This window comes from Lissotriton helveticus, chromosome 8 (assembly GCF_964261635.1).
Source record: "Lissotriton helveticus chromosome 8, aLisHel1.1, whole genome shotgun sequence".
In the NCBI taxonomy this organism is placed as follows: Eukaryota; Metazoa; Chordata; class Amphibia; order Caudata; family Salamandridae; genus Lissotriton; species Lissotriton helveticus.
In genome coordinates, this window is record NC_136069.1 from 100465139 (window position 1) to 100479327 (window position 14189).

Sequence of the window (14189 nt, forward strand, 5' to 3'; positions counted from 1 at the left end):
GCGCACTTACAATTCCCTGATTGATTGATTGAATGAATTAGTGCTGATCTACAAGACCTGATCCTCAATGCATTAAATTACTCCTTCAACAAACTCCTCCTCTGATGACGTAGAGGAGGGAAAATGCAGATGAGGTGCAGCAGGGTTTCATCTGCCTGATGACATAATCAGCATTTCAGGTCCCCCTTGGCATTCTCCCCTCCTCTGTAGTAAAAAATCTAGAGTTGGAATGTCACCAAGTCTCAGAGCAAGTAATTTCTGTTTCATCTTCAGGGATTAAGTGGCTTCCAAAAAGGGCGGCTCTTTTTGGACATCGAAGGAATTCATCACCAGCCCCCATGTGACTGCTTAGCCACTTTATCTTTATCACCCAACCAATTTTGAAACTTGATAGATTTGTTTACTGCTCTTCTAAAAATGTGACCGGATGTTTTTCATTTCCATAGCTCCCCAATTCAAGCTTTTCAATGCTTCTTTCAAGGTATTTTTTATATTCACTATACCCCCTTTGAAGGTTTATTTCAGACCAGACTAAATTAGCCTATAAACCCTCAGCAGTTGACCGCAGATTAGATTAGAGAAAAAAACCACAGCACCATGAGATCTTGTTTTCAGCATCTTTGTAAAGCAGCTCCAACACTGCCATCTAGTGGGACTTCAACTATTTACATCTCAGTGATAATGTGAGCGATTCTGATGTTACAGACAAGAAGTACTAATTCTATGAAGGGCAAAGGTGCAAAGATTATGCCCCTCTTTCTTTATTACCACGGGCAGTAGGTTAAAAAACAATTTTCAAGACACTACACTGCCCAGCACTCCTCGTTAGAGTTTTGTAGACATAATGTTCCGGGCACTTCATGGCCCTGATTTTTGGCAGAAGGCCGTCGGGCCGCTGCTAAGGGTTCCCGAACACAAAAGTGCACAGCCTTGATTTCACGTCTTCTCTTTCTTCAACATACTCTCCCTTCCTCTTTATTTCACGCTTGCAGGTTCTTATTCTTCAATGCTTTTGTTTTACCGTCTTTCCATTCCTTCTTTTTTTTCCCATGGTGCTGCGGTCTTTCTATTTCTTGTTCCTTGTCAAAATCTTATGATTAAAATAAATGTTCCAATCTCCCCAAAAAGAGTGCCGGTGGGTCCTACCTGTAACCACCGGTTCAAATTAAGCATGGGATCAGGGACAGCTGTGTAATCTCGCTGACAACAGAAGGGCACAGATATAGGCTATACATGCCCAACTAACTAACCAGTTAGTCAACACTAACCAGCTGCTTAGGTGAAGACCAGTGAGATCTGACCAGACTGCTGGTCAGTGGACCAAGACTATCAGGGTCATCTCTAATCCTCGCTCTCTTCTTCTCCACACCTGTTACCTTCCCTAGAGCCATAAGATTACAGAACGACCACCAGTATAGGAAATAAGATTGCGAACATAAAAGAAAAAATCCCAACACAATAAAAGGATCTGAAGAGCCAAGCAGTGCTGCCAGCATACTGCAAACTATAAAATAAATGCATGTCTATCTCAGATTTCTTCATCCATCACACCGTCCAGTGTTGCAACCCATAATAGGAAACCCACGCCTCTGTGGCCCGCACACAGGACATGGAAATACTTCCCAAATGGACTCTATTAGACCTGGCATCCTTGGTGTGGTTTCCCCAGCCTTTTTGCCTCTACCTCCCGCATTTTGACTGTGTGCTGGACTTCGTTTTTGCTGGTTTTAGAGCTCTGGGCACTTTACCACTGCTGATCAGTGCTCAAGTGCAAGTGCTCCCTGTGTAAACTGTAATTCTGATTGGTTCTCCATGATTGGCATATTTGGTTTACTGGAAAGTCCATAGTAAAGTGCACTATGTGTGCCCAGGGACTGTAAATCAAATGCTACCTGCAGCACTGGTTGTGACATCTACATGAGTAGCCCTCAGGTTGTCACATGGCTCATTGGGCCATTGTCGTCTTCACTAAGTTAGCATGGGCACGCTGCAGCTTACACACTGCTGTGCCCATGCTACTACACAACTTTATTTTTGCAATAATTTCTATGGCTGTTTTCACATGAGAAATCATCGCTGTGTTCACTCTCTGCAGGTTCCTGGGATTTTGACTGAAAATTGTGAGCAAGGTCGAACAACAATCCCCCTTGTTATTTTGTTCGGGCCAGGCCTTAGCACCTAGACAAAACATACCGATGCAGCTGTTGTTTGGACAACATACTTTGGTTTTTTGGAATACACAAATAGGTAGCACACACTTGGAGAGGGACCTTTTCCAGGGAGAAGAGCGAGACAGCACCTATGATGTAAATCTACTATCTATAGGCTAAGGTATGGGGTCTGCTGACAAAGCCGAGAGATGTTCTAATATATAAAAATACTGCTTTTTAGCAATAAGGAGGGAGGTAAGGCTCCCTTGTCTTTTCTTGATGACATCTCCCTTCATGATGTATGGACTCGCTGCTATGCTGACTGTATTTGTGTTATGCATTTTCCTGCTTGTTGCGGCACATATACTGCATGTTAGGGCATGTTAGTTCAAATAAATATTTTAAACTGTTTCGTGTCTCTATCAGATCTTATTGTGGACAAGTACAAGAGTGCGAGCGAAAGGGTGTGTCTTGTTCCGCAATTCCGGAGAGATTTGGGAGTGTTGTGTTCTGGGGTGTCTAATCATTTTTTTTTCTGTGAGTGAGTAGGAGAGCAAGTGTGACACTATAGCTAGTTGGTCCTGGGCGTATGGGTTCTAAAGTGATAGGAGGACTCTATACGCCAAGGTCCTATAATCCTGCGCATAGTTATGTTTTTTAGCAGAATCCCTGCAACAAGGTCTGCCATTGCAGTGTCTGTGAGTGCAGTTTTAAACTGTCATGTCGACTTGGCAAGTGCACCCACTTGCCAGGCCCTAACCTTCCCTTTTACTACATGTAAGGCACCCCTAAGGTAGGCTTTAAATACCTCCATGGGCAGGGTGCGATGTATGTGAAAGTTAAGACTTGTACTTATGTGGTTTACATGTTCTGATAGTGAAATACTGCCAATTTCGTTTTTCAATATTGAAAGGACTAGCTCTCCCATAGGCTATAACTGGAGCTGCCTTGTAACATTTTACAAGTGTAACTTTCAATTGGGATCAGCTGGAGATTTGGAGTTTGGCTCCCTGAGCTCAGAATTGAATAACACATCTTTTAGTGGGGAGCGACCTCTGACCCTGCTCGCAGGCAGGTCGCTCCCCACGCTGCTGCACGGCTCTGCCTGCATTGATTTTGCATAATCTTGTATTTTTCCCCTGTGCCTCACTTGCTTTCTTGCCCAGACTTGTTTTTATTCCCCTGTGCCTAACTTGCTTTCTTGCCCAGACTTGTTTTTATTCCTCTTTGCCTGTACTTGCTTTCTTGCCCATGCTTGTTTTTATTCCTCAGTGCCTGTACGTTCTTTCTTGCCTAGACTTGTTTTTATTCCTCTGTGCCTAACTTGCTTTCTTGCCCAGACTTGTTTTTATTCCTCTGTGCCTAACTTGCTTTCTGGCCCAGACTTGTTTTTATTCCTCTGTGCCTGTACTTGCTTTCTTGCCCAGACTTGTTTTTATTTCTCTGTGCCTGTACTTGCTTTCTTGCCCAGACTTGTTTTTATTCCTCTGTGCCTGTACTTGTTTCCTTGCCTAAACTTGTTTTACCTTCCTGTGCCCAGTTCTCCCGCGGCCCCGCCTGCTTTTCCCGCCGCTGCGTCCCTGCGGCCCCGCGCTCTGCAATTCCATTCGCTGCCCCGCTCCCGCCTCCCAGCTGCTCCTCCCTCCCACATCCCCTCATGTAAAGGCCGCGCAGCTGGCGCGCCAAAGGCGCCCGGACCGTGCCCAGCACCAGGACCCCGCGAACGCCACGACGTCCGACACAGCTACGATGCCAGAACCCTCGACGCACTCAACACCGGATGATCACACACCTGCTTCCTGGCCACCCGAAGCGCACAAACAGAGCTTTCACCTGCCGGAACTGCAGCTTCAAAAGCATCTGACCCACCATGCTGCCGACCAGGAAAGAACCCAACCACCTCAGATGCATCCTTCTCAACACCCGCTCCGCCCGCAAACACGCCGTTGAACTCTGGGACCTACTTGACTCAACCTCCCCAGACGTCGCCTTCCTGACGGAGAACTGGCTGAACCCCGCCTCAGCACCAGGCATAACCATAGCCGCCCCGGAAGGCTACAAGCTCACCCACAGGGACCGCACCAACGGAGCAATCATCCACAGGAACACTCTCAGAGTCTCGACCAACACCGACGACACCCTCAGCACCGCCGAACCCCGACACTTCAAGATCCACACCGACCCCAACACCATCCTCAGAGGAACCCTCATCTACAGACCCCCCGGACCCCGACCACAGTTCAGCGACTCCATCGCCGACTTAGTCAGCACACACGCCCTCACCTCCATGGACTACATCCTCCTCGGGGACCTGAACTTCCACCTCGATAACAACAACGACACCAACTCCACCACCCTGATCGACAACCTAGCCAACCTCGGACTCAGACAACTCGGCACAACACCCACCCATTCTGCCGGTCACACGCTTGACCCCATCTACTCCGCAAGCCCCCACGTCTCCTTCAACCACACCACCGAACTCCACTGGACCGACCATCGCTGCATCCACTTCACCTTCAAGAAACCCACCATGCACCACCGCACCCAACAGATGCCTCGCCGCTGCTGGAGCAAAGTCACCGAAGACCAGCTAACCACCACCCTCACCCAGAGTCCACCCGCCAACCCCATCGACCCAGACACTGCCGCCTGCAACCTCAGACAGTGGATCAACGATTGCGCCAACACCCTCGCCCTGATCAAGAAAACTCTCCAACAGTCACACCAACAAGAAAGCCAGCTGGTTCACTGAAAATCTCCGGGCCTCCAAGCAAACCTGCCGAAAGCTGGAGAAGATCTGGCTCCGTGAACGAACACAGGACAGCCACGCAGCCCACAAGAACGCCACCCGCAGACACCATCACCTCATCAGATCCACCAAAAGGGCCTCCTTCAAAGACCGCCTAGACAACAACGTGCACAACAGCAAAGAGCTCTTCAACATCGTGAAGGAACTCTCCAACCCCAGCTCCAACACGAACGACATCCCACCCTCGCAAGACCTGTGTGACTCGCTGGCCACCTTCTTCCACCGCAAGATCGCAGACATCCACAACAGCTTCAACGCCACGACCGCCCCGACAACCACTGAGAACTCCGCCCCCACGACCACCATCCGCACCAACCGCCTGCTCTCCTGGACCAACATCAGCGACGATTGCACCATCAAGATCATGAACACCATCCACGCCGGATCTCCGTCAGACCCATGCCTACACCACCTCTTCAACAAAGCCAGCACATCCATCGCACCCCATCTCCAGAAAGTCATCAACACCGCCTTCGAGACAGCAACCTTCCCGGAGAGCTGGAAGCACGCCGAGATCAATGCCTTACTCAAGAAACCCAAGGCGGACCCCAAAGACCTCAAGAACTTCCGGCCCATCTCCCTGCTCCCGTTCCCGGCAAAGGTCATCGAGAAGAACGTCAACGAACAACTGACCCGCTACCTTGAGGAGAACAACATCCTGCACCCTTCCCTGTCCGGGTTCCGCAGCAACCACAGCACCGAGACTGCCCTCATCGCCACCACCGATGACATCAAGTCCCTGTTGGACAATGGAGAAACGGCGGCCCTCATCCTCCTGGACCTGTCAGCCGCCTTCAACACGGTCTGACATCACACACTAAGAACACACATCCACAATGCCGGGATCCAAGAGAAGGCCCTGGACTGGACCACCTTCTTCCTCTCCGGCAGAACACAGAGCGTCCCCCTCCCCCTTCCGCTCTGAAGCCCCCGAGATCATCTGCGGCATACCCCAGGGCTCATCCCTCAGCCCAACTCTGTTTAACATCTACATGGCACCGCTCGCCCACGTCGCCCGTCGGCACGACCTCAACATCATCTCCTATGCAGATGACAGCAAGCTGATCCTCTCCCTCACCAAGGACCCCCACACCGCCAAAACCAACCTTCACGAAGGAATAAAGGCCGTCGCTGAATGGATGAGGAACAGCCGATTGAAGCTGAACTCGGACAAGATGGAGGTTCTCATCCTCAGATCCACCCCTTCGGCCTGGGACGTCTCCTGGTGGGCGACCGCATTGGGAACAGCACCAACACCCACCGACCACGCACGCAACCTAGGGGTCATCCTCGACTCCACCCTCTCCATGACTAAACAGGTCAACGCCATCTCCTCCTCCTGCTTCAACACCCTCCGCATGCTCTGCAGGATCTACAAGTGGATCCCCACTGAAACGAGACGAACGGTCACCCAGGCCCTCGTCAGCAGCAGGTTGGACTACGGAAATGCCCTCTACGCAGGAGCCTCGGCCAAACTTCTGAGACAGCTACAAACGCATCCAGAACGCCTCTGCACGCCTGATCCTCGACATCCCTCACCACATCCACATCACATCCCACCTGAGAGACCTGAACTGGCTCCCAGTCAACAAGAGGATAACCTTCAAGCTCCTCACCCACGCACACAAGGCACTCCACAACACGGGACCAACGTACCTCAACAGACGACTCAGCTTCTACACCCCCACCCGCCAGCTCTGCTCCGCTCCGCCGCCCTCACCACAGTCCCCCGCTTCTGAAGAGCGACCTCCGGCGGCAGATCGTTCTCCCACCTCGCCGCCAAGACCTGGAACACCCTCCCCATCCACCTACGGCAGACCCAAGACCTGCTGACCTTCAGAAAACTCCTCAAGACCTGGCTTTTCAAGCAGTAGCAGCATTCCCCACCCCAGCGCCTTGAGACCCTCGCGGGTGAGTAGTGCACTTTACAAATGATATGATTGATTGATTGATTGATTAGTAAAGGTGGTTTTTTAATTGTGTGTTTGAAAATGCCACTTTTAGAAAGTGTGCATTTTCTTGTTTAACCATCCTGGGCCTCTGCCTGCCTATAGAATCAATGTCTGGTTTAATCCGACAAGGGGCTGGATTGTGCATTTAGGACTGTGTCTGCCTTTCACAATTCTGTCTTCACCTCCTGTGGTGTAACTGCACCAGAGAGGACAGAACTGGTGATTGTGTGCAACAGAGACCTTTGTGCTATCTTGAAAGAGAAAAGTGGTACAAATATTGGGGCCCCAGGACTTTAGAACACTTCTGAATTGAGAGGACCCTGCCAAGAAGGAGAGCTGCAGAGCTGCCAGGAGGTTCACTGCCCCTTTTGCTGTGTGTTGCTGTGTGCTGGGGCTGCCCTGCAGATGCTGCTTCTGTCTGCGGGCAGTGGAAAGGACTGGACGTTTGCCTTGCTGTGGTATCCTGCTTAATAAGATTCTTTAAGGGCTTGAAGTAGAGCTTGCCTGCTGTTAAGAAGTCTCAGGGAAGCAAAGAGTTCACCTGCAGCATCCCTGAACTCCACTGCTGGGAGTAGTGACCTGCCTTGTGGTGCCAAATCCAGTCCTGAGCCTTGGAGGCTGTTCCTGCTGCAAAGATCTACAAAGAACTGAAGAAACCAACAATATTGACACTTCACTCTTCTTGCAGTTGTATTTTCTGACTCAGCACCGCAGTGTGGGAGAAAATCTTGATGCAAGCCCCATGTGGTTGAAGAGATCAACACAGCGCCTGTCAGCGGCCCAAAGAATCACTGCACGCCAAGTTCAGCGCACTGGTCTCCAAAGTCGGAGACCACCACACCGACTATGATGCAGGCGGTGCTGTGCGGCTAAAAGAATCAACGAATCGTGGGACTAGGTCCTGTATGCCGACGCCGCATCGACCTCCAACATGCCCAGATTTACACGCATCGCACCTGTGCGATAGGCATCACCAATGCATCACTCACAAGACCCGAGTCTCCTTGGAATTCGATGCCTTGCTACCCCCTACAGTCCAGATTCGACACAACACTTCCTCTGCGTGCAGCAGAACTCTCGCGTTGCTTCCCCAATTGACTCATGAACCGACGCATCCCTGTGCTTTTCAATGCTTCTATCCTCGGTGGCTGTTTTGCCTTGTGGATTTTGAAACATTTGAGGTACTTTGTGCAAAAATCACGCATCCATAGATTTCATTGGAGAGAATTGCTTCAAAACTTTAAAAACTCTTATTTTTAGTTATGTATGTTGGATGTTTGTGGTTTTGTTCTTGTTTGGTTTAGATAAAGATACTTTATTTTTCTAAACTGGTGGGGTGTCTTTTTGTAGTGTTTTCACTGTGTTACTGTGTGTGTTATGTACAAATACTTTACACATTGCCTCAGAGATGCACCTAACTCCTTGTGCCAAGCTACCCAAGGGGCGAGTAGGGGTTATTCCCCCCACCAGTGACTACACCTACACAATATTATTTCACTCTACCACTAAGACGCAGTGTAAGCATGTGAGAAGGGGAACAGAGTGCAATGTGAATGCCCCCAGTCTAGCTGAATCTACCGGCACCAAGCTCTCTCTTTCCTAGTGAATGGGACATTCCATGAGATTGGACCCCTTTGAATGGGATGAAAGACTCTGACACCACCAATGCGTATGACCCAAGACAGCCAATAAAACAGAGTATCAAATAAACAATAATTGAAGTCCATACACCACTGCAGCCTCTTTCTATGCTGCATAATGAACTCTTGAATCTATCGTTCTGCAGAGATCATGCAATCCCTAGTTTCAATGCTGCTTGCTTCAGAACCTATTGAAATAAAAAATATCATTAGGCTTTTCGCCCCTGAAAATATCACTTACAATAAACAAAGGGGCATTGGGAGGGATGTGAAAATGAACAAGCATTGAAACTGCCATTCAGAACGAGAGGCAAGGGTTATCCTTGTACAGATTATATCACATGCACTGCAGTCTCCATAATAAATATAAAGTAGAATTTCCTTTGCATTGACTCACTAAATCAATCCATAGCCCATTTGATGTCCTCCAACAGCTGTGCTCAATTTGAGCCAGCGTTTGCAAATGCTTGTAACCAGCACTTCATTTTCAACACTGGTACATATGACAGTCCATCACATGGTGACGCGTTTTCTCTAATTTTGATGTGAGTACACCAGTTGAGGGTTTAATGCAATACACGTTACATTATTTAGAAAGGTGCCTGCCACCCAGGCTATTCTTATAGATTTGGATGGCCAGGAATAATCTGAATTGTCACACTTGTAGGAGTGTGATGTAGTTGTGTTGTGTTGGTACTGGCATTGGCAGCCCAGGTATAGGAAATGGGTGGTGCAAGCTGAAGTGGCCTCCTGAGAAGGGCCCAGGCACTTATTTTGTTTCATAATTCATGCACTGTCAGCTTGGGTGCTTCCTGCTTTCTGTTAGCAGAGAAGCCAGGAGAAGAGGACAGAGAGCAGAGAGGCAGCCAACCAGCCATAGCTTATTTATTTACAACCCCTTCTCCCTCCCCGCCACCCCCCCACCCCACTACCAATTCACGGGAGCAGTGGCAAAACACAAAATGACGGGCCCCCGGCAGAATGTAATGAGGCAGGGATGGCTCTAGGCTCATGGCGGCCCTGGGCAGGGAGCTTAGGTAGGGGGCCCCTGTAGAGGGGGTCCGGCGGGGCGGAGCGCGGAGGCCAGTGAAGAAGGGGGGTGCGTCAGGGGGTTTGGAAGTGGAACAGAGCCGGAGGCCGCCAAATCCCTGCCAGGGGCCGCCACGCAAATATGTATCCATCCTCAGAGGATTATTATATTAAGGATATATATTGGCGTGGCGGCCCCTGGGGTTTGGCGGCCCTGTGCAGGTGCACAGCTTGCACATACTTAAGGACGCCCCTGAATGAGGGACCCCGGCGTCTCCCAAATTGCACAGACATTCATTAAACGTGGGCTCAATGGGGGCCCCCTGAATGGTTGGTGCTGCAGGGGCCTGCTAGGAAAAGCAGAGTGACTTTACTGAGTGTTTAACTATTGCTTAGTCCATGTCATTGCAAGCATTATGAAAGGCATGCAATGGTATGCCTTTGGGAGGTGAGGGGGCCTGCTCCTAAACAAGGAACCCTGCCCCCCTGGCATTGTGTTGGCTGCGGGGGGCTCCGTTACGCACCTGATTGAGGCTGCAGCCCGCCGACGAAAGGAAAGGAACCATTAGGTGTGTGGAGTGAGTGAGCGGGCCTACCTGTTAGCGGCAGTGGGTGCAGCCTACTGGAACCACCTCCCCCACACATCAACGTGGCACTTGAGATGGAACTGGTCCACAAAATCAAGAGAGATGCCCGAGTCATTTCTGAGGTGCGGGTCAAGGATGGGGACTAATGCTGGGCTCACATCCCTGCTACTGTGCTGGAGTGGAGGACTGGAGTGAGTGGTGTGGAGCCGAGGCTGGTGGGACAGGGGTGGGGTCATACCCGGTGGCTCAGTGAAGGTAGAGAGTCTGTAGTCCCCCTGTTACAACAATCCACGGGCACCAAATGCTGCATGCGGGCATTGGACTATCAAAGAGAAAACAGCTCTGGGTGGCAAGTACCTCTCCTGAACAGTCTCCAGAGCATTGGACATTTGGAATTGGCAGTTAGGGATGTTTGACCTTCATGTAGACTAACCCTGGGCGTAGTTCGCGAGTAGGACTACCCGTAGCTACGCGCGGTGCACTTCGCACTACATGAGCTATGCGTAGCTATGCGACTTGCATAGTGCACTGTGTAAAATGCTGTTCGCACTGATTGCACAGTGCGGACAAACATCCTGCACTGTGCAATCAGTGCATACCGCATCTTGCACAGTGCAAGCGGTTGTTTTCTGCCGCTCAAGTAGATTTCTACTCGAGCAGCAGCTTTCTCAACACGGTTTGGTATTTTCTCATTGCGAGCAGTTGCGAGCATACGCGGCCACTCGCAATGAGAAACTTGACTTCCCCGCGTTAAGAATCTCGCCGGGAGGTTTATTTTCCACGCTCGCGATCAGCAACTTGATGTTGCTGATCGCGAACAAGGAAAAAGTCTCGCCGGGATGTCATTTTGCTCGCTTTCAGTTGCCCACTTGACGTCGAGGACCACGAGCAAGCAAAAAATTACCGCTACGTGTGTTTGCACTGTCCTACGTGCAATTCGCGTAGTGCAAAGTAGCACAAACTTCGCAAACTACGTGAGCGTATCGTAGTATTTCACCCAGGGTTAATGTAGACGCTAAGAATCTACCATAGCACAAGTCCAAAACAAGCATTGCAATGCAATAGGTCTCGCATTACTGATAGTTTGAGGTACTAGTGTTGCAAATAATAATGCAACGCCAATAGTTCATACTTTCAATAATGTGAGACCTAGTGCATTGCAAATGATTGCACTGTGAGGCAGGAACCAGCATTATATGTCACAGTGCAGTACCCCAAGCTGCTCCGAGAGCTCCCTTGTGAGCAAGCTGTTCCTAGAGGTCCCTAGTGAGCAAGGCAACAGCACTGCAAGCTGCTCCTGTAGGTCCCTAGTGCGCATCATAAACTTTGAAGATATGGTAAATCTACCCTACCCATAATGCATTGCATGCAAGACAGTACCACAAACACCTTCAAATAACTATGTCCATATATACAATTAGTAGCTTTGAATTGTGACAAAACAATTATATTAATTTTGGATTAGGTTAGGTTGTACTCTTTGTGGAGCTGATGATGGGATTTTTATAGAAGGTCTAATATAAATGTGATATGTGTGAGGTGCAGTACCACAAGCTGCTCCTAGAGGTCCCTAGTGAGCAAGGCACCAGCACTGCCTGCTCCTGCATGCTGCTCCTAGAGGTCCCTAGTAAGCAAGGCACCAGCACTGCCAGTACCACAAGCTGCTCTTAGAGGTCCCTAGTGAGCATCACAAACTTTTGGTCACATATGGTACTCCCATAATACATTGCAGGCAAGACAGTACCATGAGTACATTCAAATAGCTATGTCCATATATACAATTAATAGCTTTGAAATGTGACAAAACAATTATTATATTAATTCCGGATTGGGTTGTACTCTATGTGGAGCTGATTAAGGGAAATTTATAGAAGGTCTAATATAAATGTGAGATGTGTAGGTGCAGTACTGCAAGCTGCGCCTAGATGTCCCTAGTGAGCATAATAAACTTTGAATATATGGTAAATCTACCCTATCCATAATGCATTGCATGCTAGACAGTACCACAGTACATTCACAATATACAGTTAGTAGCTTTGAAATGTGATAAAAGAATTATTATATTAATTCCGGATTAGGTTGTACTCTATGTGGAGCTGATGAAGGGAAATTTATAGAAGGTCTAATATAGATGTGTAGGTGCAGTGCCGCAAGCTGGCCTAGAGATCCCTTGTGAGCCTCAAACATTTGGTCACATATGGTACTCCCCTAATGCGTTGCATGCAAGACAGTACCATGAGTACATTCAAATAGCTATGTCCATATATACAATTGATAGCTAGGAAATGTGACAAAACAATTATTATATTAATTCTGATTAAGTTGCACTCTATGTGGAGCTGATGAAGGGACATTTATAAAAGGTCTAATATAAATGTGAGATGTGCTAGAGAGTAAAGTAATCACTGTTAACCTTCTTTAGGACCAAGTGAGTGTCCTGTCTGAAGGCCTTTAAGAAAATGGTGCGTATAGGTTGTAATTAAAACCTCGGGCATAACAACACATGTAATAGGGGGTCTCTTCATGGAAGGTTACAAAAAGAGACAGGGGGTTACTAAGATGGGACTACAAAGCCTAATAACCAATGTAAAGCCACCATTTACAAAAGGACAGGGACAGGAGCCAATTAAAAAGCTGGGCGGGTAGTAGGTGTAGCTTTATTCACATACCCTGAATACAGCATGTCTCGACGAGACAGTGCAAGCGTGGCAAAGGCGATCTGCATCTACCCCTGCGATACAGCATGTCCAAGTAGGCACCACTACCAAAGGCCATACTGTCCACCCTATACGCTGGCTCATCCATCAAGAAAGCATGCCTCTATTAAGTACTTTTGCAGTGCTGAATTTGTAAAAAAAAGTGCCAGGGCCCTCTTCAGCAGGCCACTGCAGCTTGTACCACACATTGCCCCTGCCATGCAGCCAATGACAGTACCAACATAGCTACTATCCATCACACTCCTTTAAGAGAGACAATTCAGACTGTTCCAGGCCGGGAAAGCTATAAGAATGGTTGGGCGGCAGGTGACAGTCATTTTTAATGTATATTGAATTAATAATTACCTGGTATTGTGGTCATCTCTAAAGTAGCCAGAGAGAGCCACCTTGTGGTGGACTGGCACAAGTGCCTGTGTTGATAATTAAGTGCTGGTGCTGAACACCAGAAACAACTGGTTAAATTAGGCACTGAATTTTTTAAATTATAAAAAGCTGTGTGCCTTTGCTTCCCTTCCATTTTGTTTTCATTTAGGTGTGAGGCACCAGATAGCTCTTAGCCAGATATTTCAACAAAAGGAGGTCTGGTGGCCACTTAAATTCGGCTTTTGTTTTGGGCCCAGCTGGAATTTACAGCTACAGAGCCCCCTTCCCCAACTGCACGTGCTGCTTGCAACAAAGCAGACAATGTGCAGGCGCTAATGAATGTGTCCTTGTGTCTGAAAATTACACCAGGAAAAGTTCTGCATATTTCTGTGGGGGCCAACTTCTTTGCAGGATAGACGGTGTTCACCCGGTAAAAATAGTGAGTAGACACTATCCACCCGCGTACAACCTCGATTCCTGCCCTGAAAACGACCTTTCAAGACCATCCTGGACAAAAAGTGGTGGCAGCCATGATATACGAAACCTGAGCACTTCAAGTTACAAATCAATTTGATCATGACTCATGGCAATAATATTTATGACCCTGATAACAGCATTACTTGCATAAAGTGAAGTAACACTATAGCTGCGGAAACATGTGTCCAGCAATCAAACGCCTTTTTTGAACTACCTATGCTAAGTGCCCCTAGACCACCTCTACATTAGTTTGAAAACGCCTAGTAACAGGGCAAACCCAAGATGACACACCAAAGCCAACAAATCACGATCAGAGGGTCATTCTGTAGGGCCCACAAGACAGACCTTGGAAATGACTTCAGCAACTCATCATAAAAGGAAAAAATTGCTTGCAATACTGAGTGCCATTTTTTAAACCAGGATCGCGATTACATGATCGTGATTACATGATTATTTATTTAT